The following is a 26,479-nucleotide window of genomic DNA, read 5'->3' on the forward strand; positions in this document are numbered from 1 at the left end:
TTGTATTTAATATTGTAAATAAGTATATTCTTAAGGTATACTCCTATTTGCCACTTTAAAATATTCCTTCAAATCATTTCCAAATGCTAATTTTTAGCTATAGATATTTTGACTAAAATAATATAATCAGAATATTATAATATATATTTCCTATCATTAGGAATTGTTTATATCTGAAAACAGTTATCCACTTGATACTGACTGTTCTAATCAGGAAACAAATGTGAATTGACACTGAAGAATTTATTCTAACATCACTTAAAACTGGCAAACAAAATTGCTTTAAATATTAATGAAAAAATCACTATGTTTAAGGATGTAACTCTATTCATGAAAGTTTAGAGTAGGACTCATTTAAAGTACAATGTAACACAACCAAAACTCGTTCAACAAAGCAACATGATACATGATAAATTAGCCTTTCAGCCTTAACTTTCAATATATTCATATCTGATTCCATCACCCAAACATACAGTGCCAATTAAACTGCCTTCACTTGAAATGGAGTCTAAGATACTCCAATTATTTTGAGACTCAGAAGACTGTTCTTACAATTTAATTTGTGAATCCATATAATTCAAGTTGAGGACTCATCTTCTATATGAAAAATACACCTGGAAATATAGTTAAATTCATTTTCTACAGTGAGTCACTTGAAAAATGTCATTTATCATCTAATTTGAATTAATGGTTGATAGCACCTGTTAATGAAATAAAGCAAAACAATCTGATGAAATTATGTAGTTTCAGATTGTTTGTTTTATTTCAGTAATATATATACACACATACACACCATTCACAAATATATAAAATATAATTATGCTTGATGGATTTTTATAAAGTGTCACTTAAACTAATGTTTTGTCAGTTAAATTAGGTTGAACCTTTGGTTCCCATTTATTGGAAGAATTGCGGGAACTGTTGCAATTTGTCTTAGTAAAAAGTATTCATTCTTAAAAAATGAGCTCTATGAAATTTACTTAATACTTAGCAAGGGACACAATCTAAGATCAAGGAAACAAAAGCTATAATTTTCTAACAGGCAGAGGAAATGACTATTGCAAAACCTGAGTCTGTAACTTACATTCAAAATAACTGCAAATGCTCTTATTTATGTCTGCCTTCCAGACACATTTTCTACTGGCTGAGTATACTGAATTATAATTGCACTGATCAGTTACCAAGCTTCTTCAGTATGAATTGAATAAACGGGTTTTCTGTCTCGGCTCAAATATCATCATCTCCAATTTGTATACCCTGACTACTTTTTTTTGTAACTGAAACAAACACCACATTACAACACTCAAAACTTAAGTTGGGATATTTTTCTTTTTTCATAAAATTTCATTCCAAGAGAGTATATACCTTAGTTATTTATGGTATTTACACAGTGTTTAATCTGCCTCATTCCTTGAGAATATAACTGCCATGAGAACAGGTTACTTTGGCTTATTCACAAGTGTATCCCACGAACTTTGTACACACCCTGGAATTAAATAATTGTATATGAGTGAATGAACTATTACAATAGAACCTAAAGGGATCAAATAGTCTATAGAGTTCACAAAAAGATTTAAACATCTTTCTCCAACTGTAAGGACTGTATGATTTTCCCATGGGAAAAAGAGGCAATTATACAAAGTTTAAAGTGCTTTAATAATTGGTATTTTCCAAACTAAACAACTACTCATTGATACAGCAAGCAGATCAGAACTGTTATTAAAATCCAATCAAAATGGTGGTGACCAAGACAAGATACATGACAAGCTTTGAGAGGGGACTAAATAAAGAGGAAGCAAATTGTAGGTAGGTGAAGAAAAAATTGTCAGAGATATCAGACTAGTTAATGGAAAATCAAAAGTCTAGGGTAAACACTTTGTTTTTGTTTGAGCAAATCTTCAAATACTTGAAATAGGTAAGTTCAGAAAGAAATGGTATGATTTGGTAGAATCTGTCTTTGAAACTCAAATAGAGCTTAGGTTTAAATGTAGATCTGAGCTATCTATCTAAATGGAAGTGCTTAATAAATTAAGAAGTGTTAACACCATTTTTAATGGAGATGTAAGTTATTTAAGATAATCATTTTTTAAGAAATAAGAAAATCTATCTCCTCTTTCCTTTAAGCTTCAGCCACACTAATGGGCTATCGTTGTAATATGCCACATTCTTTGAAATTTGCTGTTGCTACTCCTGTGGCTGAAATATTTTTCTTTCACAGTTCTGCCTACTTTCCACCACTTACCTCTCAGTTTATTTGTCACCTCTTCTGAAAGGCCTTTATGAGCTCTCTAGCTAGCTAATATAATACCACTCAAACCCCATCAGGCACTCCCTGAATCCGTTACATATATTATCGCTTCACAAATTATGTAGCTATATAGTTATATAAATGTATTTAACATATTTACATTACTTTCTGTCTCCTTAATAGCAACCTCCCCCACCCCCATAAAAAGGAAAGTTCTTTGATAGTTAAAAGGTTATTTTTTCCTTGCCTTATTCACCACAACATTCCTGGTACCCATAACAATGCCTGGAACATAGTTGGTATTCAATACATTATTCTTGAATCAATGAATTATTCTGAGCAGTCCATTAATTCTGGTCTCAGGAATAGCAACTTGCGAAAATACCTTAGGCTTGCTTTGCTGAAGTGGTCCATGTTAATATCTTCACTTGAGGAAAACTTTTATTTTGCCTCTTTAGAAAATGTTAAATTCAAGGACTTAGATATAGAAATTGTCCCAATTATTTATGCATAGTGAGGTTGTATTTATTATTTGTGAAAATAAAAATGAGATTAAAATTACCAATAAAATACACATATCAATATAATATTTTATTGGATTTACTGTTTTTAATAATGTGATAAACTAGAATTTTGGTATATTATTTAGTAGAGAGAATAAGTAAGGCAAGGTCATTCAAGTCAAATCAATTTATGAATTAACCAAGAAGACATATCGTTAGTCTGCATACCAATTATTCCCTGCCCCTATTATATGTAACATATTTTAAGCAAATTTATTTGTGTGTCTGTGTATATGTGTGCATGTGTGTATATACATATATATATATAAAGTATATATATGCATGTATATATAACATATGTATATGCAAATCTATATATATGTACACACATTTTTCTGTTAAAAATTCTGGAACTACTCACATAGAGCCGTTGTGCTCAACCATTGTGGTTTTGACCCCCCAGGGACATTCGACAACATCTGGAACATTTTTGGTTTTCATGTCTGAACAGTGCTTCTGACATCCTGTGGATATATTGTGCTTCTGACATTTAGTGGCAGGCATGCTGCTAAACCTAGTGCAATGCACATGATGGCCTCCCATAACAAAGAGTTATCTGACCTATATAATTCAATAGAACTGTTATGGATTGGATGTTTGGGTCCCTCCAAAATTCATATTTCATATTCATACTATAAAATTTATATGCCAAAAATTGTATTACCTAGAGGGAATGGATACATTTCTAGAAATATACAACCTATGAGACTATCATGAAGACACAAAATTTGACCAGAATAATTATTAGTTTAACCAGTAATGAGACAGCACGAGGTGCCTGCTGGTAACGGTCGCGAGGTCGCCGGGCTGGAGGGCAGAGAACGGGGTTTAAATTATATTTTTAAAAACAGAGAACCAGAGCTAGAGGCATCACGACCCAGGTGTCGCCACTTCCTGCTGCACAGGCCTCAGCGCCCAGGTCCCTCCCTCCTCATGCCCCCTCCCCTTCTGCCCTCCCCTCTGGAGCCTTGTGGCGCTTAAGAGGTGGCGGTGGAGGATCGCGCGGCCGCTGCAGCCCCAGCAGCCCCAGCAGCCGCAGAGAAGGAGGTAGGGAAGCACAAAGCCGGCTGCGCGCTGCGAGAAATGGCCAGGTACTGAGTTCTGAGAACAAGCAGATGCATTGGGAATGCACGGAAGGACGCAGTAATTCCCACAGAGAACCAGCTGAACACCAGCAGCCGGCCTCGGACACCAGAAAGGACTGTGGGGAGCCCGACATAGCCGGTAGGGAGGCATCTATGAAGGCTCAAAGAGGGTGAAGCGGGCGGAGCTGTGGCAGACGGGAGGGAGTGAGAAACATACGGAGGGTCCGCAGCGCAGCTCAGTGTTCGCGGACCGAGACATCGATCCGCGGCTAAACGGAGGGTCCGGGAGCGGAAGCGTGGGAACCGGAGAGCTGGTTCAGGGTGAGAAACATTGTTGCCAGTAGGGTGACAGACCGAGAGGACAGGAGGGAGGAGGTCCACGGAGAGGAGTGCCCGTCCCTGAGAGCTGCCCGGCCATGATGGCGGCTGGAGGCTGCAGGCTCACGGGTGGGGGGAGGAGCCACGCGCGTAGCCTCTCTCTCTCTTTGGGTGCCTCTGCAACAGGCAGTGGAGAGAGGCCCTGCAGGCCACCTAAGGTGCTCACGGATAACAAGCACCCTCAGGCACTCGGGCGGGGCTAGATTAAAACCCCTTGCAATGCCAACAGCAGGGAGGCTGCCTAGAGAAAAAAAACAACAACAACAGCAACAACAAAAAAAACCTGAGAGAGGCCCAACTCTAAGACTTTCTGTTTATGCCTGAGCCACTGGTGTCCCTCTGCAACAGGCACCTCCAAGCCCGACTGAAATAACAGTGCGCCACTGCTCACTCACTCCCAGGAGAAGGAGCCACTATTGTACCCTCTCCCTCCCCACACACCGACCCTTACAGACGAACAATAAAGGAACCTCTGCTGGTCACAGAATAATGCAAAAAAACCCAAGGCAAGGAGAAGGACACTTACTGCTGAGACTCTAAGGAAACAGAAATAGTAGTATCAATTCCTATTGAACTGGTCCATTCTGGGATCAGTTCTGGATTTTTTTTTTCCCTTTTTTTTTTTCTTTTCTTTTTTCTTTTTCTCTCTTCTTTTTTTTTTTTCTTTATTAAATACGATCTTAGCCCTAAGGGATCTACAAGTTTTATAACATAATTTTTTAATGATATTTTTTATTCTTTTTTTTTTTTTTTGCCTTTTTATATACTTCTATATCTAGCTAAGTTTTTGGTAGTACGGACACTATATCTCTCATACTTTCCTTTCATCCCTATCTTTTATACATCTCTATTCCTTTCTTTTTATTTCCATATTTCCAACCACATTACAGTCTTCTGTTCCCCTTTCTTCCAGCCATTTTAACTTTATTTTATCTTAACATACTTATATGCAACACTCTCAATCTGCTCAGACTCCTTGCTCTATTCTCCAAATGACGCACTGCCTTGGTATTTAATATTAGGCTTTTGTCTTTATCTTAGTTCTTAGTACAGTTGTCTAATTACATTCTGAGAATCTCCATTCTCTCTGGTGGTACTCTGGCTCTTTTCTATATTTGATCCTAGCTTACAAAATCTCCCTGCATTAATGTTTGTATGTGTAAGGTGTTATTTGTTTGTTTGTTTGCTTTTGCTTTTGTCTCTGATTTGTTCTGTTTCAGTTGTCAATTTCTGTTGGGTTTCTCTTTGAATATCTGATAGCACAATGGGATTCTGTCAGGTCGTTCTAGAGCCTTATGTCCTAACGGATTCAGTAATTGTGTGTCTTGTACATGTATGTGTTTCCTAGACTTAATATTTGTTTAATCCAATACTTGGACATTAGTCTGAGGCTTGGACACTCTTCTATAAACACCTCTATCACCAGGACAAGCAACCCCAAAAGTTTGGACAACCATGAGGAAACAAAGAAACACCATGCAGGCAAAGGAGCAGGAAAAAACCCCACAAGACCAAATAAATGAGGAGGAAATAGGAAAAATGCCTGAAAAATAATTTAGAGGAATGATAGTAAAAATGATACAAACTCTTGATAACAAAATAGAGAAAGTATAAGAAACAGTTCATAAGAACTCAGAAAAACAAACAGCAATGGATAACAAAATAACTGAAATTAAAAATACCCTAGATGCTATAACCAGCAGAATGACTGAGGCAGAAGAACGAATAAGTGAGTTGGAAGATACAATGAGGGAAATAACTGCCACAGAGCAGGAAAAAGAAAAAAGAATAAAAAGAATAGAAGACAGTCTCAGAGACCTCAGTGATAACATTAAGCATAAAAACATTCGAATTATAGGCATCCCAGAAGAAGAAGAAAACAAGAAAGGGTCTGAGAAAATATTTCAAGGGGTTCTAGTGGAAAACTTCCCCAACATGGGAAAGGAAATAATTCACCAAGTCCAAGAAGCACAGAGAGTCCCATACAGAATAAACCCAAGGAGAAATACACCAAGGCACATATTAATCAAACTAATGACAATTAAACACAAAGAAAAAATATTAAAAGCAGCAAGAGAAAAGCAACACACAACATATAAGGGAAAACCCATCAGGATAACAGCTGACCTTTCTACAGAAACTCTGCAGGCCAGAAGGGACTGGCAGGAGAGACTGAAAGTCCTGAAAAAGAGAAACCTACAGCCAAGAATACTCTAGCCAGCAAGAATCTCATTCAGATTTGAGGGAGAAATCAAAAGCTTTCCAGACAAGCAAAAGTGAAGAGAATTCAGCACCACCAAACCAGCCTTACAACAACTGCTAAAGGAACTTCTCTAAGTAGGAAACACAAGAAAAGGAAAACACCTACAAATACAAACCCAAAACAATGAAGAAAATGGTCATTGGAACACACATGTCAATAATCACTTTAAATGTAAATGGATTCAATGCTCCAACCAAAAGACACAGACTGGCTCAATGGATACAAAACAAGACCCTTCTATATGCTGCCTACAAGAAACCCACTTCAGACCAAGGGATACATATAGACTGAAAGTAAAGGGATGGAAAAAGAGATTCCATGCAAATGGAAGTCAAAAGAAAGTTGGAGTAGCACTACTCATATCACACAAATTAGACTTGAAAGTAAAGACTATTAAAAGAGACAAGGAAGGACACTACATAATGCTCAAGGGATCCATTCAAGAAGAACATATCACAATGGTAAATATCTATGCCCCCAACATAGGAGCACCTCAATACATAAGGCAAACGCTAACACCTATAAAAGGGGACATCAACAGGAACACAATAATAGTGGGAGACTTGAACACCCCACTTACATCAATGGACGGATCATCCAAACAGAAAATAAATAAAGACACACAAGCTTTAAATGACACATTAGACCATCTCGACTTAATTGATATTTATAGGACATTCCATCCAAAAACGACAGAATACACTTTCTTCTCAAGTGCACAAGGAGCATTTTCCAGGATAGATCACATCTTGGGGCACAAATCAAATCTCAGGAAATTCAAGAAAACTGAAATCATATCAAGCATCTTCTCAGACCACAACACCATGAGACTAGATATCAATTACAGGAAAAAAACTGCAAAAAATACAAACACATGGAGGCTAAACAATTCACTCTTAAACAACCAAGGAATCACTACAGAAATCAAAGAGGAAATCAAAAAATTTCTAGAAACAAATGACAACGAAAACACAACAACCCAAAACCTATGGGACGCAGCAAAAGCAGTTCTAAGAGGCAAGTTTATAGCAATACAGTCCTACCTTAAGAAACAAGAAAATGATCGAATAAACAACCTAACCTTATACCTAAAACAAGTAGAGAAAGAAGAACAAAGAAACCCCAAAGTGAGCAGAAGGAAAGAAATCATAAAGAGCAGAGCAGAAATAAATGAAAAAGAAAGGAAGGAAACCATAGCAAAAATAAATAAAACTAAAAGCTGGTTCTTTGAGAAGATTAACAAAATTGATAAACCATTAGCCAGACTCATCAAGAAAAAAAGGGAGAAGATGCAAATCAACAGAATTAGAAATGAAAAAGGAGAAGTCACAACAGACACCTCAGAAATACAAAACATCATGAGAGACTACCACAAGCAACTATGTGCCAATAAATTGGATAACCTGGAAGAAATGGATACATTCTTAGAAAAATACAATCTTCCAAGACTGAACCAGGAAGATATACAAACCATGAACAGACCAATCACAAGTACGGAAATTGAGGCAGTGATTAAAAATCTCCCAACACACAAAAGCCCAGGACCAGATGGCTTCACGGGCGAATTCTATCAAACATTTCAAGAAGAGCTAACACCTATCCTTCTCAAACTCTTCCAAAACATTGCAGAAGGCGGAACACTCCCAAACTCATTCTACGAGGCTACCATCACCCTGATACCAAAAGCAGGCAAAGATGTCACAAAAAAAGAAAACTACAGACCAATATCACTGATGAATATAGATGCAAAAATCCTCAACAAAATACTAGCTCCAACAGCACATTAAGAAAATCATCCACCATGATCAAGTGGGGTTTATCCCTGGGATGCAAGGATTCTTCAAGATATGCAAATCAATCAACGTGATACATCATATCAACAAATTGAAGGATAAAAACCATATGATCATCTCAATAGATGCAGAAAAAGCTTTTGACAAAGTTCAACATCCATTTATGATAAAAGCTCTCCAGAAAATGGGCATAGAAGGAAATTACCTCAACATCATAAAAGCCATATATGAAAAACCAAAAGCCAACATCATTCTCAATGGGGAAAAACTGGAAGAATTCCCTCTAAGAACAGGAACAAGACAAGGGTGTCCACTCTCACCACTATTATTCAACATAGTTTTGGAAGTGTTAGCCATAGCAATCAGAGAAGAAAAAGAAATCAAAGGGATCCAAATTGGAAAAGAAGAAGTAAAATTGTCACTCTTTGCAGATGACATGATAGTATATATAGAAAACCCTAAAGACTCTACCAGAAAACTGCTAGCACTCATTGATGAGTTTAGTCAAGTAGCAGGATACAAAATTAATGCACAGAAATCTCTTGCATTCCTATACACTAACAACGGAAGAGCAGAAAGAGAAATTAAGGAAACTCTCCTATTCACCATTGCAACAAAAAGAATAAAATACCTAGGAATAAACCTGCCTAAGGAGGCAAAAGATCTGTATGCAGAAAACTTTAAGACACTGCTGAAAGAAATCAAAGACGACACAAACAGATGGAGGGATATACCATGTTCCTGGATTGGAAGAATCAACATTGTGAAAATGACTGTACTACCCAAAGCAATTTACAGATTCAATGCAATCCCGATCAAATTACCAATGGCATTTTTCACAGAACTAGAGCAAGAAATCTTACGATTTGTATGGAAATGCAAAAGACCCCGAATAGCCAAAGCCATCTTGAGAAGGAAAAATGGAGTTGGTGGAATCAGGCTTCCTGGCTTCAAACTTTACTACAAGGCCATAGTGATCAAGACAGTATGGTACTGGCACAAAAATAGAGAGGAAGATCAACGGAATAGAATAGAGAACTCAGAAGGAAGCCCAAACACATATGGGCACCTTATCTTTGACAAAGGAGGCACGAATATACAATGGAAAAAAGACAGCCTCTTCAATAAGTGGTGCTGGGAAAATTGGACAGCAACATGTAAAAGAATGAAATTAGAACACTTCCTAACACCATACACAAAAATAAACTCCAAATGGATTAAAGACCTACATGTAAGGCCAGACACTATAAAACTCCTAGAGGAAAGCATAGGCAGAACACTCTAGGACATCCATCAAAGCAACATCCTTTTTGACCCACCTCCTAGAATCAGGGAAATCAAATCAAGAATAAACTAATGGGACCTCATGAAACTTAAAAGCTTTTGCACAGCGAAAGAAACCATAAACAAGACAGGAAGGCAACCCTCAGAATGGGAAAAAATAATTGCCTATGAAACAACGGACAAAGGATTAACTTCCAAAATATACAAGCAGCTCATGCAGCTTAATCCCAAAAAAGCAAATAACCCAATCCACAAATGGGCAGAAGACCTAAATAGACATTTCTCCAAAGAAGACATACAGATGGCCAACAAACACATGAAAAGTTGCTCAACATCACTCATCATCAGAGAAATGCAAGTCAAAGCCACAAGGAGGTATCACCTCACACCAATCAGAATGGTCATCATCACAAAATCTGGAAACCACAAATGTTGGAGAGGGTGTGAGAAAAGGGAACTCTCCTGCACTGTTGGTGGGACTGTAAGTTGGTACAGCCACTATGGAAAACAATTTGGAGGTTCCTTAAGAAACTACAAATAGAACTACCATATGATCCAGTACTCCCACTACTGGGCATATACCCAAAGAAAACCATAATCCCAAAAGAAACTTGCACCACAATGTTTATTGCAACACTATTTACAATAGCCAGGACATGGAAGCAACCTAAATGCCCATCAACAAATGAATGGATAAAGAAGATGTGGCATATATACACAATGGAATATTACTCAGCTATAAAAAGGGATGAGATGGAGCTATATATAATGAGGTGGATAGAACTACAATTTGTCATACAGAGTGAAGTAAGTCAGAAAGAGAAAGACAAATATTGTATGCTAACTCACATATACGGAATCTAAAAATGGTACTGATGAACTCAGTGACAAGAACAAGGACACAGATACAGAGAATGGACTGGAGAACTCGAGGTATGGGAGGGGGCAGGGGGTGAAGGGGAAACTGAGACAAAGCAAGAGAGTAGCACAGACATATATATACTACCAACTGTAAAATAGTCAGTGGGAAGTTGTTGTATAACAAAGGGAGTCCAACTCGAGGATGGAAGATGCCTTAGAGGACTGGGGCATGGAGGGTGGGGGTGACTCGAGGGGGGGGGAGTCAAGGAAGGGAGGAAATACGGGGATATGTGTATAAAAACAGATGATTGAACTTGGTGTACCCCCAAAAAATAATTAAAAAAAAATAAGTAATGATACTCAATCTGTAACGAAATTGAATCAGAAATCAAAAACCTTCCAATAAACAAGGTCCAGGCCAAATGGCTTCACTGTTTCATTCTACCAAACATTTAAACGAGAACTAATAACAACCCTTCTCAAACTGTTCCAAAATACAGGAGAGGGTAGGACTCTTCCAAATGCATTTCACAGGCTGTGATTACTCTGATACTAAAACTAGAAATGGATGCCACAAGAAAATTATATGCTAATATCTCTGATGAACATAGAAAAATCCTCAGCAAAATATATTTTGCTGAATTCAACAAAATACAGAAAGGATTATGCACCATGATCAAGTGGGATTTATTCCAGAGATGCAAGGATAGTTTAATATCCACAAATCAATGTGATATACTACATCAAGAAAATGAAGGATAAATACTGTATAATCATCTCAATAGATGAAAAAAAAAGCCTTTGACAAATGTCATCAGAATTTATGTTTAAAAACTCTCAAGGTGGATATAGAGGGAATGTACCTCAATATAATAAACTCCATACATTGCAAACCCACAGATAACATCATACTCAATGGTGAAAAGCTGGAAGTTTTTCCCCTAAAATCAGGAACAAGACAAGAATGCTCACTCTCATTACTTATTTGACACAGTTTTAGAAATCCTAACCAGAACATTTAGGCACAACAGAGAAAAGGCATCCAAATCAGAAAAGAAAACCCTAGAGACACCATCAAAAATGGTTAGAATTTTTAAAAAATCAGTAAATTTGCAGGATACAAATATCAATATACAAAAATCTGTTGCTTCTCTATATATTAATATCAGAAAAATTAATAAAATAATTTCATTTACAATTACATCAAAAGAATACCCAGGTATAAATTTAACCAAGGAAGTGAAAGACCTGTACATTGAAAAGTATAAGACATTGATGAAAGAAATTGAAGAAGACATGAATAATTGGAAAGATATAACATGTTCATGGACTGGAGGAATTTATATTTTTAAAATGTTCATACTACCCACAGCCATCCACAGATTCAATGCAATCTCTGCCAAATGTCCAATAAAAATTTCCACAGAAATAGAGCAAATAATCCTATAATTTGTATATAACCACAAAATAACTAAAGAAATCTTACAAAAGAACTAGAAGCTAGAGGCACCATGCCTCCTTATTTCAAACTACAATGCAAAGCTATAGTCATCAGAACTGTTTGATGTCAGCATAAAAACAGACACATATTATCTATCAATGGAACAGAATTGAGAGCCCATATAAACCTACACATATATGGTTGCTTAATTTATGGCAAAGGAGCCAAGATATAATGGGAAAGCAAAAGTCTCTTCAGCAAATGGTGTTGGAAAAATTAGACAACCACATGAAGAATGAAATTGGACTGCTATCTTATACCATACACAAAAATTAACTCAATGGATGAAGATTTGAACTGAAGACCTAAAAACACAAAACTCCTAGAAGAAAACATGGGCACTAAGCTTATTGACACCAGTCTTGGCAATGATATTTTGGACATTACTCCAAAAGCAAAGACAACAAAAGCAAAAACAAACAAGTGAGGCTACATGTAACTAAAAAGCTTCTGCACAGCAAAGGAAACCATCACAAAAATGAAAAGGCAAACTCCCAAACTGGGAAAAATATTTGCAATTCATGTATCTGATAAGGGGTTAACATCCAAGCTCTAAAAAAACTCAAACATAATAAAATATAAACATTCTTACTTAAAAATGGGAAGAGGATCTGAACAGACATTTTCCTGACATATAAATGGCCAACAGGTACATGAAATGGTGCTCAACATCACGAGAAATGCAAATCAAAACTACAATGAGACACAACCTCACCGCTGTTAGAATAGCTATTGTCAAAATGACAAAACACATCACGTGTTGCTAAGAAAAGGCAACCTTGGTTCACTGTCGGTGGGAATGTAAATGGGTGTGCAGCCACTATAGGAAACAGTACAGAAGTTCCTCAAAAAATTAAAAATAGAAATACTATATTATCCAGCAATTCCATCTCTAGGTATTTATCCAAAGGATATGAAACACTAACTCAAAAAGATACCTTCACCCTCCACGTTCACGGCAGCATTATTTACAATAGGCAAGATATGGAAACAACATACGTGTCCCTCAATGGATGAATGAATAAAGAAAACGTGATTTTATGTTATATATATAGTTGACTCTTGAACAACACCAGGGTTGGGGTGCTTCATGCAGCCAAAAATCTGAGTATATCTTTACAGTTAGCCCTCCCTATCTGCAGTTTTGTATCCGCAGATTTCACTAACAGTGGATTGTTTTGTACTATAGTACATATTTCTTGAAAAATATCAACATGTAAGTTGACCCTTGCAGTTTAAGTACGTGTTGTTCAAAGGTCAATTATATATATACACACACACACACACACACACACACACACGGTAAGTCCCCTACATACGAACCCTCAAGTTGCGAACTTTCAAAGATGTGAACATGTGTTTGCGTGTCCAATCACGTAAGTTAGTTCACGTGTCTGGCATACACTGTCACATGAGTGCATCACCTACAAGAGGTTGTGCTTTTATCTTTTACTGTACAGGACTGTATAGAGTACAGTAGTACAGCATTATTATTTCAAACCCAGGATGTCTGGAAACAAGCATAAAAGCAGCAGTGATGTAGCTGGTACTGCTAGGAAGGGCCAAGTGATAATGATGGAAACAAAAGTGAAAATAATTGAGAGAGTAGAACGAGGTGAAAAGATGGTAAACGTCACTCGTTCTTATAACATTGAACTCCTTGCTGTGCAACATGAGGAGCTTACTAATGAAAACCCGATGGAATTTGAAGTCCAGAGAAAAGATGAAGAGAGACAAGAGGAAGAAGTAGCTGAATAACCAAAGAGATTCACAATGCAGGAAACAGCAAGGGGATTTTCTTTATTTGAGGAGGCACTGTTAGTTTTTCAGGCACAGGGCCCAAACGTAGAATGGTACACGAAGGTTGCAGCAGCTGTTCAGAATGCAATCCAGTGTTACCATGTCATCTATGACAAGAAAAAAAAAGAGCTACTATCCAGACATCATTGAATCGTTTTTCCAAGAGGGTAGATAGAATTGAATCCAGCAAGAAACCAGAACCTGTGCCATCAACATCAGGCAGGAATGAAATTGCAGCTTGCCCTCCGTCTCCTATTGCTGAAGATCCTTCAGCTCTTTCATCACCCACTTTCTCTCCCTACTCCAGTCAGTAACTCTTCTTGCCTGTTCACTGGATGTCAGCCCCTGTATGCCAGCTGTTGTACTATACCACTATACTTTTCAAGGTACTGTACAATAACATTAAAAATGTGTGTTCAGTTTTTTATGTATTATCCATGTGAAAAGTATGATAAATATATTACAGTACAGTACTGTAACATATAGCTGATTGTGTTAGTTGGGTACGTAGGCTAACTTTGTTGGACTTACAAACAAATTGGACTTAACGAGCATGCTCTCAGAACAGAACTTGTTCGTCTGTAGGGGACTTACTATACACACACACACACACACACAGGGATAGTATCCAGCAATTAAAAAAAAGAAATCTGAGCATTTGTGACAACTTGGATGGACCCTGAGAGTATTATACTAAGTTAAATAAATCAGAGAAAGACAAATACCATATGACCTCACTTATATGTGGAATTTATCAATAAAAACAGAAACAAGCCCCCAAAATCAAATTCATAGATATAGTGAATACATCGGTAGTTGCCAGAGGTGGGAGGTGGGAGATGTATGAAATGGGTGAAGGTGATCAAAAGGCACAAACTTAAAGATAAAGACATCACCCTTTCTTTTTAAGTGCAGATAATTAAGTACAATTCTGAAACACACCATCAGTAGGTGCCTTTGAATAACGGGTGGGTTTGATAAAATATAATTTTTCATTATGAAATCCTTAACATTTGTGTAACTAACCAAGTAAAATCCTAAATAAAAATTCTTATAATTTCTGTAATAAATGTGTGGGGAATACAAAACTGAAATAATCTATATCCACATTTGAGCTTTTTCCTTTTAGATAGAGTCAAGATACATTTTTATTAACACCTTTCAAAGAAATTGAAGCCATATAAATAGTTCATCCTGATATCAATATTTTTAAAGGACATGTTTATAGTTGCAGAAAGTAGTCAGTATTCAAACATCATAATTCATTTTTAAACTTTCAAAGTGTTTAATACTGGGTATCAATTTCAAGTTGACCTAATGGAGGCATGTGTACATGTGTGGATGTCCATGGATAGAGTTGCATGCTTAAGAATTATATTAATACCATAATAAATTTAGTAAGATGTGAATTAAACATGGGACATCAACTTACACTTATTCTAACAAATTATTACTCTCAGCATCAAGTTCAATAGAAGTAATCACATTTTTAGCTAAGGAATTCTTATCAGCTCCTACTATCTTTGAAAATAGGTGACATTAAAATTCATTATATATTATACTCGAACTATTACTTGATGTGCAATTTTTAAATTGACTTTTCCATTAACATTTACTGAAAAGACTAATATTTTTCATAAAGCAAATAGTAACTTAAAACAATCACAGATATTTTTAATTTACCAAATATATAAACTTAAAATCACTAAACTCTAGTGCTATTCTGGCATTGTTTCATTCATTTGTTCATTACCTTTGTTTATTTGTATCACCAACCTCCTCATCATTAACTGTATTCTCTCCCTGATTTCACACATCCAATTAGATACTAATGCTTATAATTTATACTTCCTTAACATCTTTGCAATTTCCCTTTGCCTTCCCTTTTCCATTATGCTGAATTTGTATAATGCATCATCAATAATATCATGACACAACTATCAAGAAGCAACCGATTGTGAAGTCTACTGTGTCCTTATTTGTGAAGGGAGTGGGTTTATCTAAAAGATGAGGTTCTTCTTGGGAAGGTAAAATCAGTTTATTTGTTCTATTATCCCCCCCACGACAAAATCCTAGCAAGTTCTTCAGAACATAAAACAAGCCAACCAGCAAAGAAAATTATGCCTCCATGAATTCCATGACGATGAAGTGTTGGTAACCCTTAACGAAACCCGGACATTTTAGTAAATATCTAGGCCAGCTGTAGAAGTGGCTCTGCCTGGGCCAAATATGCAGCTCAACAGCTGCACTGCACTTATTCAAGATTGGTCTTTAAGGCTCTGGACAATCTGCCATAGCTTAGACACTCCTTTTGTACTACGTATATCATATCCAGCTAAAGTGCTTACTCCCTTTCCCTGTAAGCACCGTGCACCTTCCCCCTCCAACTTTACTGTCATTTCAATTTCAATTTCAATCTTAAACGGACCCTCAAACCTGCCTTTTCCCAGTTCTCAAGTGGATTTAACTTCTAACTTCACTAATCTCTAAACATGCTTTTCTCATGAGCATTACATATTATCTCTAATTACAGCTACTTGTACATAACATACATTCCATCCTAAAGATAAATTCAGAGTAGAGATTATATACCATACAACAATTTTCACATAGTGATTCTTAATGAAAAATTATCACATGTTGAATAAACATTTTCATGGTATTTTATCATAAATTGGTCATGTTACAAGAAGCACATAATACACAGATTATAAACTGTCGCAGTCACAGACGTTAAGTTGCTCCTATCTCTTTAACAAGAGAAACTCCCACAAGGAGTATTCCCACCTGACTGCTTCCTATTGTAAGTGCCTTCAGGAACTGGCTCAGCTTCCAGGGCGAAACCATGAGCATCTTGGAAAACAACAGCAGAGGATATAGTGTTACAAACATGGAGGGAAATGCCCCCTCCAGTGTAATGAACAAGGACTTTGAAAAGTTCAGGAAGTAGAATGCATACAGGAATAATGAAATTGGCTAGTATCTACAAAGTTACACTGACACCCTGCAGAAGGATGATGATAAGCTGGGTGTAGCTAAAGGAGGGAGTCAGAGAGCCTCTGCTGTTGTTTAAAAAGAGGCCTTTAGCTCTTGCAGTGTGGGCTAGGACCAAATGAGGAGCAGACTCAGGATATTCTTTTTAAGATCACTGAGCTACAGAGACTACTGAATGCTCAGCCTAGTCAGTTCTATTATGCTGTGTTTAGGGTCCTGGTTGAAAAAACCTGGGTTACTGAAGCTTTAAATGGGAATATCTGTGTGGATTCCTCCAAAGATTTTAACTGTGAGTCTTTAGAGGGAGCTCACCCTTTCCCATTATAATATTAGCGGTTCCTCAACATGAGAATAAGCTGCAAAGGCCTCTTCCCTGCAAGACAACATGTGCCCCCTCAAGAGCTGTCCCCACCTTCTTTTCTGGTTACCAGATTGATAACTAAGGTTAAATTCGAGGATAACTCCAATGGATATATGCCCATTTTCATAACCCATAAAAGCATCATCAAATTGGGTAGACCCAGCAATAGTTCATTGTAGGATAGAGATGGTGCATCAAGGATCAGCCCTGAGCAGGATTAGATAAGTAAATTGCATGAGTACACAGCCTAGACTCCCATGCCACCCACCATATTTTCATCCTTCCCTCACTTTGTTATCTATGTGTATACGGAGGGAATATGAAAAATTCAAGCTTGGAAAAATCCAATCCAAGATAGATTGACTTAGTATACAAAACAAACCAATAATAAATGGAGGCTACACTGCAGCCACTCAGTGGTAACTCTGAATGACAGTGAGTGAGTGAAAATCTTCCCAATAGACAGAGCTTCTATCGTTACAACTATTCATTGACTTTATGGGAAAGGAGATGTGGCCAGAGATGAGAATTTGTGGAATTATAGGTAGTGGTAAATGGCTTCAAAATTAAAAGACTGGAATATCAGATGAAAAAAGTTCTATGAGAGAGGGCATGTGGGTGGACATATGCAAAGGGGCATTAAATGACATTTTTCATTTCAGATATAAATGCCCACCAGTGAGCAGTCACCATGGGAAGAAGAATACTGAACAACCAAGTAGACAAAATTACTCAGCCAGTTGATACTAAAACAGTCTTTGTTACTGGCTATGCCAGACCTGGCATTACAGGTATATGAATGGAATAATCACTGGGTAAAAAATGGAGATCACAAAGGACCCCAATAGCACGAATTCTAACAATCTAGCTCCTGCCTTCTCAGAATGTTTACTCTCTCAGAAAGAAAAAACAATTCTGAAGCACCCATATGGCACCTTTCCTTAGGAAGACAAATTATCCTTTGTTACCAAGGGTAACAAGTCATTCTCACAGAAAATGACATCTATGCTGTTTATACAGAATTTTTTTCTTATCCACAGAGCCCCAGTCAGCACCACCATCTAGGGAGTTACAAAATGCTCAATATACAAGCATGAAGTTTCACACAATATATCATCTAACCAGGGAAAACATTCACACTGAAGGAAGTTCAGGACAATGCAGCTGGTATGTACACTCCATAGAAAATAATTAGTATGGTTATTTCTTGAGGAAGGAAGCCCAATAAAACTCACATTACCATTACACACATCTTAAGCTTTCCCAATGGACCCATGAAAATTCAGAATTACAGTGAAAGTGGCCTCTGTGTAATAATTGCATAGAACTTTATGTTCTAGATATAAGGTTAAAAATAGAATATAATGGTATAATTACATATTTTCTAAACAGATCACAATGTATGTATTAAATATTAAATATTATGTAAAACATTTCAGACAGATAAGCAGAACTAAGCATATTTAAATCCATATTACAGAAATAAATATGATTCGCCACTTGAGTCTTTGAATATATTTTCAATTGGAAAAAAAAAGAAAGCCGAAACAAAATAGACCATCAGATTAGCAAACATTTCTACTCTCAATTCTCAGAGCTAATAATGGTGTGTCACAGAATATAGTAAAACAGACAAATTCGGACATATAATGAACTGACTAGAAACTGCATGATTTCAGGAATAGTATGGTTTGAGGAACTTTACAGAAATTATGTTTACTCCAACTATCTCAAAGTGCAGAAATGCTACTTTAATTTACATCATTTGTTTTTTTGCTTTAGCACATTGCTCCCAATACAAATCCTATATTTAAGTACAAAAATTCTTAGAGATGGATTAGAGGTGAAGGTTCTGCTTCCACAAATAGTAGTCTAAATGGTTAGAGCCAATCCCATGTATATATATTGTCGGGAAAAATAAATAATCTTGTCAACAAACGTCCTCTCCCTACCAACAGAGAACGGGCAGAGAACAGTTACATAACTGGATAAGTACTAATAGATTATACGTATGTAAGGTAAAATAAGAGTGGTTACAGAGTCTAGACAGAATTTCACGCACTTTATACAGAAAAGTATAAGAGAAAAACACTTCTCTCATTTCCTTGAGACAAGAAAATACACTTTGTGATCGCTTATCTTATGGGGGCCTCCTAAATTAATGTCGGAGGTTTGTGTTTATAGTTTACGAACCAGAAGGCCCAGGACCTCGTATTGTAAAATTAAAAGTTCTTATGTTCTCAGGAAGACACCCTAAGGAGGAAAGAGTGGGGAAGAAGCTCCTCCCTCATCTTTACTATACAAAGAAGACAATCATCACATACTTCAGACACACATTTCTACTAAGGCAGTGAGGAATATAAAAATTTTTTTTAATATTAAAATTACCTCCCTCCCTCGACTTCCCCCCATCCTCCCCGTCCCTGCCCTCTAAGGCATCATCCATTCTCAAGTTGATCTCCCTTTGTTATACAGCAACTTCTCACTGGCTATCTATAAAAATATTAAAAATTTTAAACTTGTTTTACTCCCATAAATGTCTTTTTATTTTGAGTCAAGTCAACGGCTCTCAAAGCTCCCTTTGGGTGTGCTTTGAATTTATAAATAAAATGTTATTAATATGGATTGATTGCATGGATTTCTTCACCAGTTATATAGTTCTGTTTCTTTAAGAGGCATCTTCCCTGAATGGAAGAGATGACTGAGAATTCTGTTTAATGGAGGTGGCTAATTGAATAGATCAGTGATTTTGAAAATGAAACCATTCAATGCCAAGTAAAGGTGCCTTTTCTCCGAGGAACCAATATCACAGAGCCCAAGCCTTTCCCATACAGATCATGCCCTGTAGGGTTTTAAACTAGGGACCAACACTGGTGCTGCCAGTGAATTTGTTTTCCTGAAAATGTGGAAAGGGTGAAAGATCTAGGTCTGCTATTTACTATACAGTCCTTTGTTAAATCTCCTGCATTTCTGCCAACAACGCATTCTTGCTCTCCATACCAAACATACACTCATATCCATTCTCTACTTTCGTTGGTCAGTGGGACTTCTTTCTACATTAAAAAAAAATGTCCCACACTGTCTCTCCTTTTTCTATTCTTAATAAAATTATGCATTTTTTACCTCGATTTTTTTTCTGTCATTTCAGTAGGATTTTTGGTAGAAGGACAAATAAAGCTTGGTAGTTGCCATCTGAAACTAGAATCCTAAACTATAATTCTGACATGTGCCCTTTATTCCCACAGCCTGGAATATTCTTTATCCTCTGCCTTATCCCTAACACATACCTAAGAAAATTCTTAGGTAAATTTGAAGCCACAAGAAATCCTCCCTCCCTCCCAATCCATGGGAAGGGGTTTCATCTGAAACCCCTTCCCATGTTTGAAGAATTTATCAACATGTAGTTCTTATGGAGAAGTGCTATTCTGCTTTCTACTACAAAAGTCACATAATTCAGATGCCAGACTTCTTAGTTCCTTTGACAACTGACATGTAGAGTCTAGTACTGTACCTAAGATATACCTATTTGATATACAATCTGGGGCTTTAAATTCAGATACTAATAGCACACAGAACCATCATGTTAGATAAACAATATATTTCCAGTAAGTTCATGCTATGAGTAGTTAACTGTAACTGATCTCTGATATATTCAACAACAATCTTGAAATGGAGCAGAATCCTATGATCCTCTCCATTCATGGCCTTAGCCTGCCTCTTGTAGTGGAAAAACTTTAGCCAAAGAATGTTAAATTAGAGAAGTGAGAAAATGCAGAAACAAACAAAAATAGTCAAAGGAGACCAAATAATAATAGTTTACTTATTAAGCAAAGTCAAGGACCTTTAGATCTTTCTCAAAGGCTATAGATAATAATCTGAGCTATAACCTTTGATCAGTCTTACATATACTAAAACTCCTATCAGTTGGAATAAATTAACTACATGATGAGCAGACATAAGCTGCCACAATTCCGAGACCTGGCCTCAAAGAAATGGGAAGGAACCGACCCTGGGAGTTAAGACTAACTGCCTTTAAAGCAATCAAGATGACACGGATCAGACCACTGCATGACTAACTTCAAGATGACTGTCAGAGCTGACTGTGCTGTTTCTGCCTGTAGCCCCCTCTCTCCCAAAGCTCTTGCCCACTGACTGTCAGTGGGGGGAATCTACCTTTGGGCAGGAGTCTGCCCTCTTCCCTCCACCCACCCCCCATTTGCTAGCCTCTGAAATGAAGCAAACTTTCCTTTCCACCAATCTTGCCTCTTTATTGGCTTCAGAGAGGGAGCAGCTGGGCCCCCACTTTCAGTCACAATCTCTAACTGATACAGACACTGCAAACAGGGTACAGGTTTCTAGCAAGAAATCCTCAGGAAGTAGGAACAATTTGGAGAGTGTGTATTTTGCTTAATTTTGACTGAATGCAGTCAAAATTTAGTTTTAGTATTAGAATCTGGGATTCCATCACATGAACTAATAAAAGAGGTAACTAAATTGATATAGGGGATCAACTAGAATGAGGTGCTTATTAGAGCCTTTAGGGTTTTAGTCGGCTACTCCCTAAAATAGGGCAAAGGACACAAGAAATTTAATAACTGCAGGGCGGATGGGTTGAAATCAATGACAAAAAATATAGAGGAAGAAAATACCATGCTAAAATTCTTATTCATCAACCCAGGAATTCTGTGACCTTGCTAAAGAATATCTTCTCATGTAGCCTCAGTGTAAAAAAAGCAGATGAAGTTTGATCCTGTGTTTTGCTGAATCACCGCTCTATTTCATCAAACTGGAGATGCTAGTAACTATTAAAGTAATATACCATTATTTTAGATACCACTATGAGAAAAGAAACAGAAAATTACTGACCTCAGCTCCTTCGGAAGCACAGAAATGAGACCGCCGGTCACCGTCTGGGAAAAGAAAGATCTACTGAGCAGGATTCTCTTGGAAACAGCAGTTACCCCAAAAACGAAAGCCAGGAGATGCACCAGGCCCTGCGGAATATCCTCGGTGCCGAGTATGTGCAGGACCCGCGAAACGCCACTCCTACTGGCTATATGTGGGTCACGTGGCGCACGAGTTCTTGAGCTTCGCTCTTGCCTAAAAAGGGCTTCCAGCTGCTCCTGGCCAACTGTTTTGCAGAAACACCTGCAGGAGGGCCACGGGGAGTCTCTAGTTTTCCAAGGGGTAGAAGGAAAAAGAAAAAAAAAAAAGCAGAAAATAATGTGTATTCTGTCAAACAAGAAATTGAGAGAACGTAATTCATATGCGGACAGCAGCATCGCCTGGAAGTGAGAGGTGCTAAAGTGAGAGCTGGGTTCGTGGGAACTTCACACGGACGACTATGGAAGAAGCCGTCTTCCCAAACTTGATGAACAGCTGGCTGGTGCTGAGAAAGCACCTGAGCAAGCCGAAGCCCTTGGCACCCATCAACGCTGCTGCTGCCTGGAGAAGGTGCGGTCTCTGCTTGGAGCCGCCGGGCCTTCACTGCACCTTCATAGACAACTTCTGTCTACGCCTACCTGTTCAGTGTGGGGAGGGGCACTGTGCACCAACGTGCGCCCAAAGCCCTTCTGCTTCAAGCGGTGGAACATGGTTCCCTGAGTCCATCCCCCCTGGCGTGTTCTCCCCCAAGAACTTCCTGGCCAGAAGTCCTGATCTCCTGCAGTGTGGCACAGCAAGAGCCCTTGGGGGCATTTTGTCCCCCGGGTGGGGGGCGAGGTGGGGAGTGGCCACCGAGCAGTGACTTGCTTCCTTTCCCTGGTCTCTGGGACCCCATTCTGAGGATCCCAAGATGAACCTGGCATTACAAACTCAGTTTTGCTCTGCGAAGCTGCAATAAAGATCTACAATTTAAAAACAAAACAAAAAAATAAAAACAAAAAAAAAAACTAAATTGAGACAAGGTTTTGATACAAATTATTTTATCATGTATTAATTACTCTTATGGTCCATAAAGGAAACTGTAATGGAATAAACTAGGTAAGGTATTATTAAAGTGCCCTTAAATTCAGTGTCTGAATTTTCAAGTCTCTTTTCAACTTGGAGTCATTGATATATTGGTTTTTCCGTGCAATTTTTTCCCTGTGTCCTCAAGACTTGATAGTACAGCAGCATTTCTTTTTGCAAAATGTTCTGTTATGGCCTCTGGGGTATTCTTCCAAGCCTCTGACACTCTTCTGTACATTTTGATGCTGGTCCATTCTAAATTTACTAAACTATCTTCATTTGCTCAATTGAAGCGCATGGAAGTTAAACAGCTCTGTCCAAAATGCAAATTTTCCTACAAATTGACTGTTAAAAACTGAACAATGGTTTGGCCCGAAGCGTGAATGTGTCTTACTAACTTCTTGGTTTTTTTTTAATTCCTCTCTTCTAAAGGAGTTGGCAATTTCTTCTGCCTCCAGTTGCATTGTATTTAGTTTGATAGGCTACTCTCTTGCACCCAGTTTGGTGTTGAAAGTTAACACATCTTCGACTTGTGGGATATTTCATTTCTATGGTGCCTTTTGCTCTATAACAAAATGTGGAATGTAGTATTGCCCCTGTTAGTACAAAATATACACTTCCTGTGAACACAGTAAACTTCAGTTTTAAAAACAAATAAGAAAACCCATTCCCCATGATATTATAGTTTGTTTCTGGAAAGATAAGTTTGTACACCCATAAAGGACTTTGCACGTTGCTTTAGGAAACTCCTTAACCCAGTATAAATAGGACAAAAGCCTCATACATTTTGCCTAAGCCCCATTGGTTCTCTGCCTTAAAAGGCCTACCTGAAACCACTTAAGCCTAGATTCCCCCAAACCTTTATAAACATTCCACTTCTGACTTCCTACTACTGAGATAATTCAAAGACTGTCAAGGTGGTGTTTTCTCTTACTGTAGTGAGGTTAAATAAACTAAAATTTGCTTTTTAACAGGGTGTCTGGTGATAATTCACAGAGTTTTTTAAAAAGTATGACAATCTTTTTGAAGACATTTTGAGTGGCAAACACAACATGTGTTGTTAATGTAGATAACGTGATTTAATGATAATATGGAAAGCAATGATTATCTTTCCACAAGTGTAGGTAATAGCTACTGAATCAGGACTGCCACCTGACCAACAAGGAACGTACAATGCCGTTTTCTGAAAGGCACATACGAAAATCAGCAATATTAAAAAATGATGTTAAAGTATGTGTTTAGAAACTCTGAAATATAGTTTTAAAAAATCTATTACTAGATGTCATGTGCACATAAGCATTTTGTATAGTAAGGAATGAAAACCCAAGAATAGCATTAAAATATTCAGGATAATTCCAAAACCTTAGAGCAGGACTGGCTATGTAATTTGGAGGGCCCAGTGCAAAATGTATAGCCCTTTGTTTAAAAATTAAGATTTCAAAATGAATTAAGCCAATCATAGAACACTTAAGTTTTGGGAGTATGTATAAGTGTAAGTTCAGGGCCCTGTGTAATTGCAGGGGTCACCTGCCCAGGATGGCGACCCGGGCTTACCACATCTGACACATTGAAACCTCAGAGTCACCATTGCTGCAATGTAGCCATGTAGTTAAAAGTACAGGGTAGGAGAGCCAGCCTACTGTGCTCAGATCTCAACTTTGCCATTGACATTTTAATTGAGCAAGTTAAGTAACTGGTTTGAGACTAATTTCCTAATTTGTAAATAATAATAATAAATAAATAATACCTATGAAATAAGGTTGTTGAAAGAATTCAATGGATTTCAAATATGCAAAGTGCTAAGAAGAGAGAAACTCTGCTGGCCTAAAGAGGCTTATTCTTTCCCCTCTTTTGGTTATGTAGCAAAAAGCTAGTTTAGCAGGACCTCTGAGTGATTGCATCAACATTTGATATGAAAACTCTCTAGCTGAGCTCCTGAAGCTCCTAAAGATTATTTCCTGAGCCAGAAAGTGTCCATTATTACATGGTTGACTGTATGCTCTTAGTTCCTTTGCCATGTTTACAGTCTGTCTTCTGGAGGACCTCCCATGGTTCAGTCAACTCTTCCTAAGTCAAAATATATCTCAATGATAAAAGGAGGGGGAGATGCTCATTCTGCTGATTCTCTATCTACACTTATACATACCATTGATCCTTGAACAACACAAGTTTGAACTGTGTGGGTACACCTATACGTAGATTTTTTCAATAAATACATACTACAGTACTACATGGTACATAGTTGTTTGGATCCCCAGATGCAGAACCTCAAATATAGACAGTCAACTGTAAAGTTATATACAGATTTTTGACTATGCAGAGGGTTGGTGTCCCTAACCTCCATTTGAAAGAATGCATGCACCCTGATGTTCATTGCAGCACTATTTACAATAGCCAGGACATGGAAGCAACCTAAATGTCCATCAACAGAGGAATGGATAAAGAAGATGTGGTACATATACACAATGGAATATTACTCAGCCATGGAAAGGAATGAAATAGTGCCGTTTGCAGAGACTTGGATGTACCCAGAGATTGTCATACAGAGTGAAGTAAGTCAGAAAGAGAAAAACAAATATTGTGTAATATTGCTTATATGTGGAATCTAGAAAAATGGTATAGATGAACTCATTGGCAAAGCAGGAATAGAGTCACAGACATAGAGAACAAATGTATGGTTACCAAGGGGGGAAGGAGGGATGGGATGAATTGGGAGATTGGTATTGACATATATACATTACTATGTATAAAATAGATAACTAATGAGAACCTACTGTTTAGCACAGGGAACTCCACTCAATGATCTGTGGTGACTTAAATGGGAAGGAAATCTAAAAAAGAGTGGATATATGTGTATGTATAACTGATTCACTTTGCTATACAGCAGAAACTAACACAATATTGTAAAGCAAATATAATCCAATAAAAATTAATTTAAAAAATGGAGGGGCTGGAGATTGCAGCAGGGATTGACTCTAAATGGGCATAAGGGGTCTTTTTAGGGTGATGGAAATGTTCTAAAATGATTGTGATAATGATTGCACAACTTTGTAAATTTACTAAAGATCACTGAATTGTACACTTCAAACAGATAAAATTTTTAAGCTATTTATTGGAATATAACTGTTTTACACTGTGCCAGTTTTTGCTGTACAACAAAGTGAATCAGCTGTATTTATACATATATCCCCATATCCCCTCCCTCCCACGACTGCCCCCCACCCTCCCTATCCCACCCTTCTAAGTCCTCACTCATACTTGGAGTTGATCTCCAAAACAGATAAGTTTTATGGCATGTAAATTACGCTTCAATAAAGCTGTTAACTTTAAAAGATTCTTAATTTAATCACATTTTTTTTGCCATATAAGGCAACATTCACTCTTTTCACCATATAAGGT

Source organism: Hippopotamus amphibius, chromosome 6, assembly GCF_030028045.1.
Source record: "Hippopotamus amphibius kiboko isolate mHipAmp2 chromosome 6, mHipAmp2.hap2, whole genome shotgun sequence".
Lineage (NCBI taxonomy): Eukaryota > Metazoa > Chordata > Mammalia > Artiodactyla > Hippopotamidae > Hippopotamus > Hippopotamus amphibius.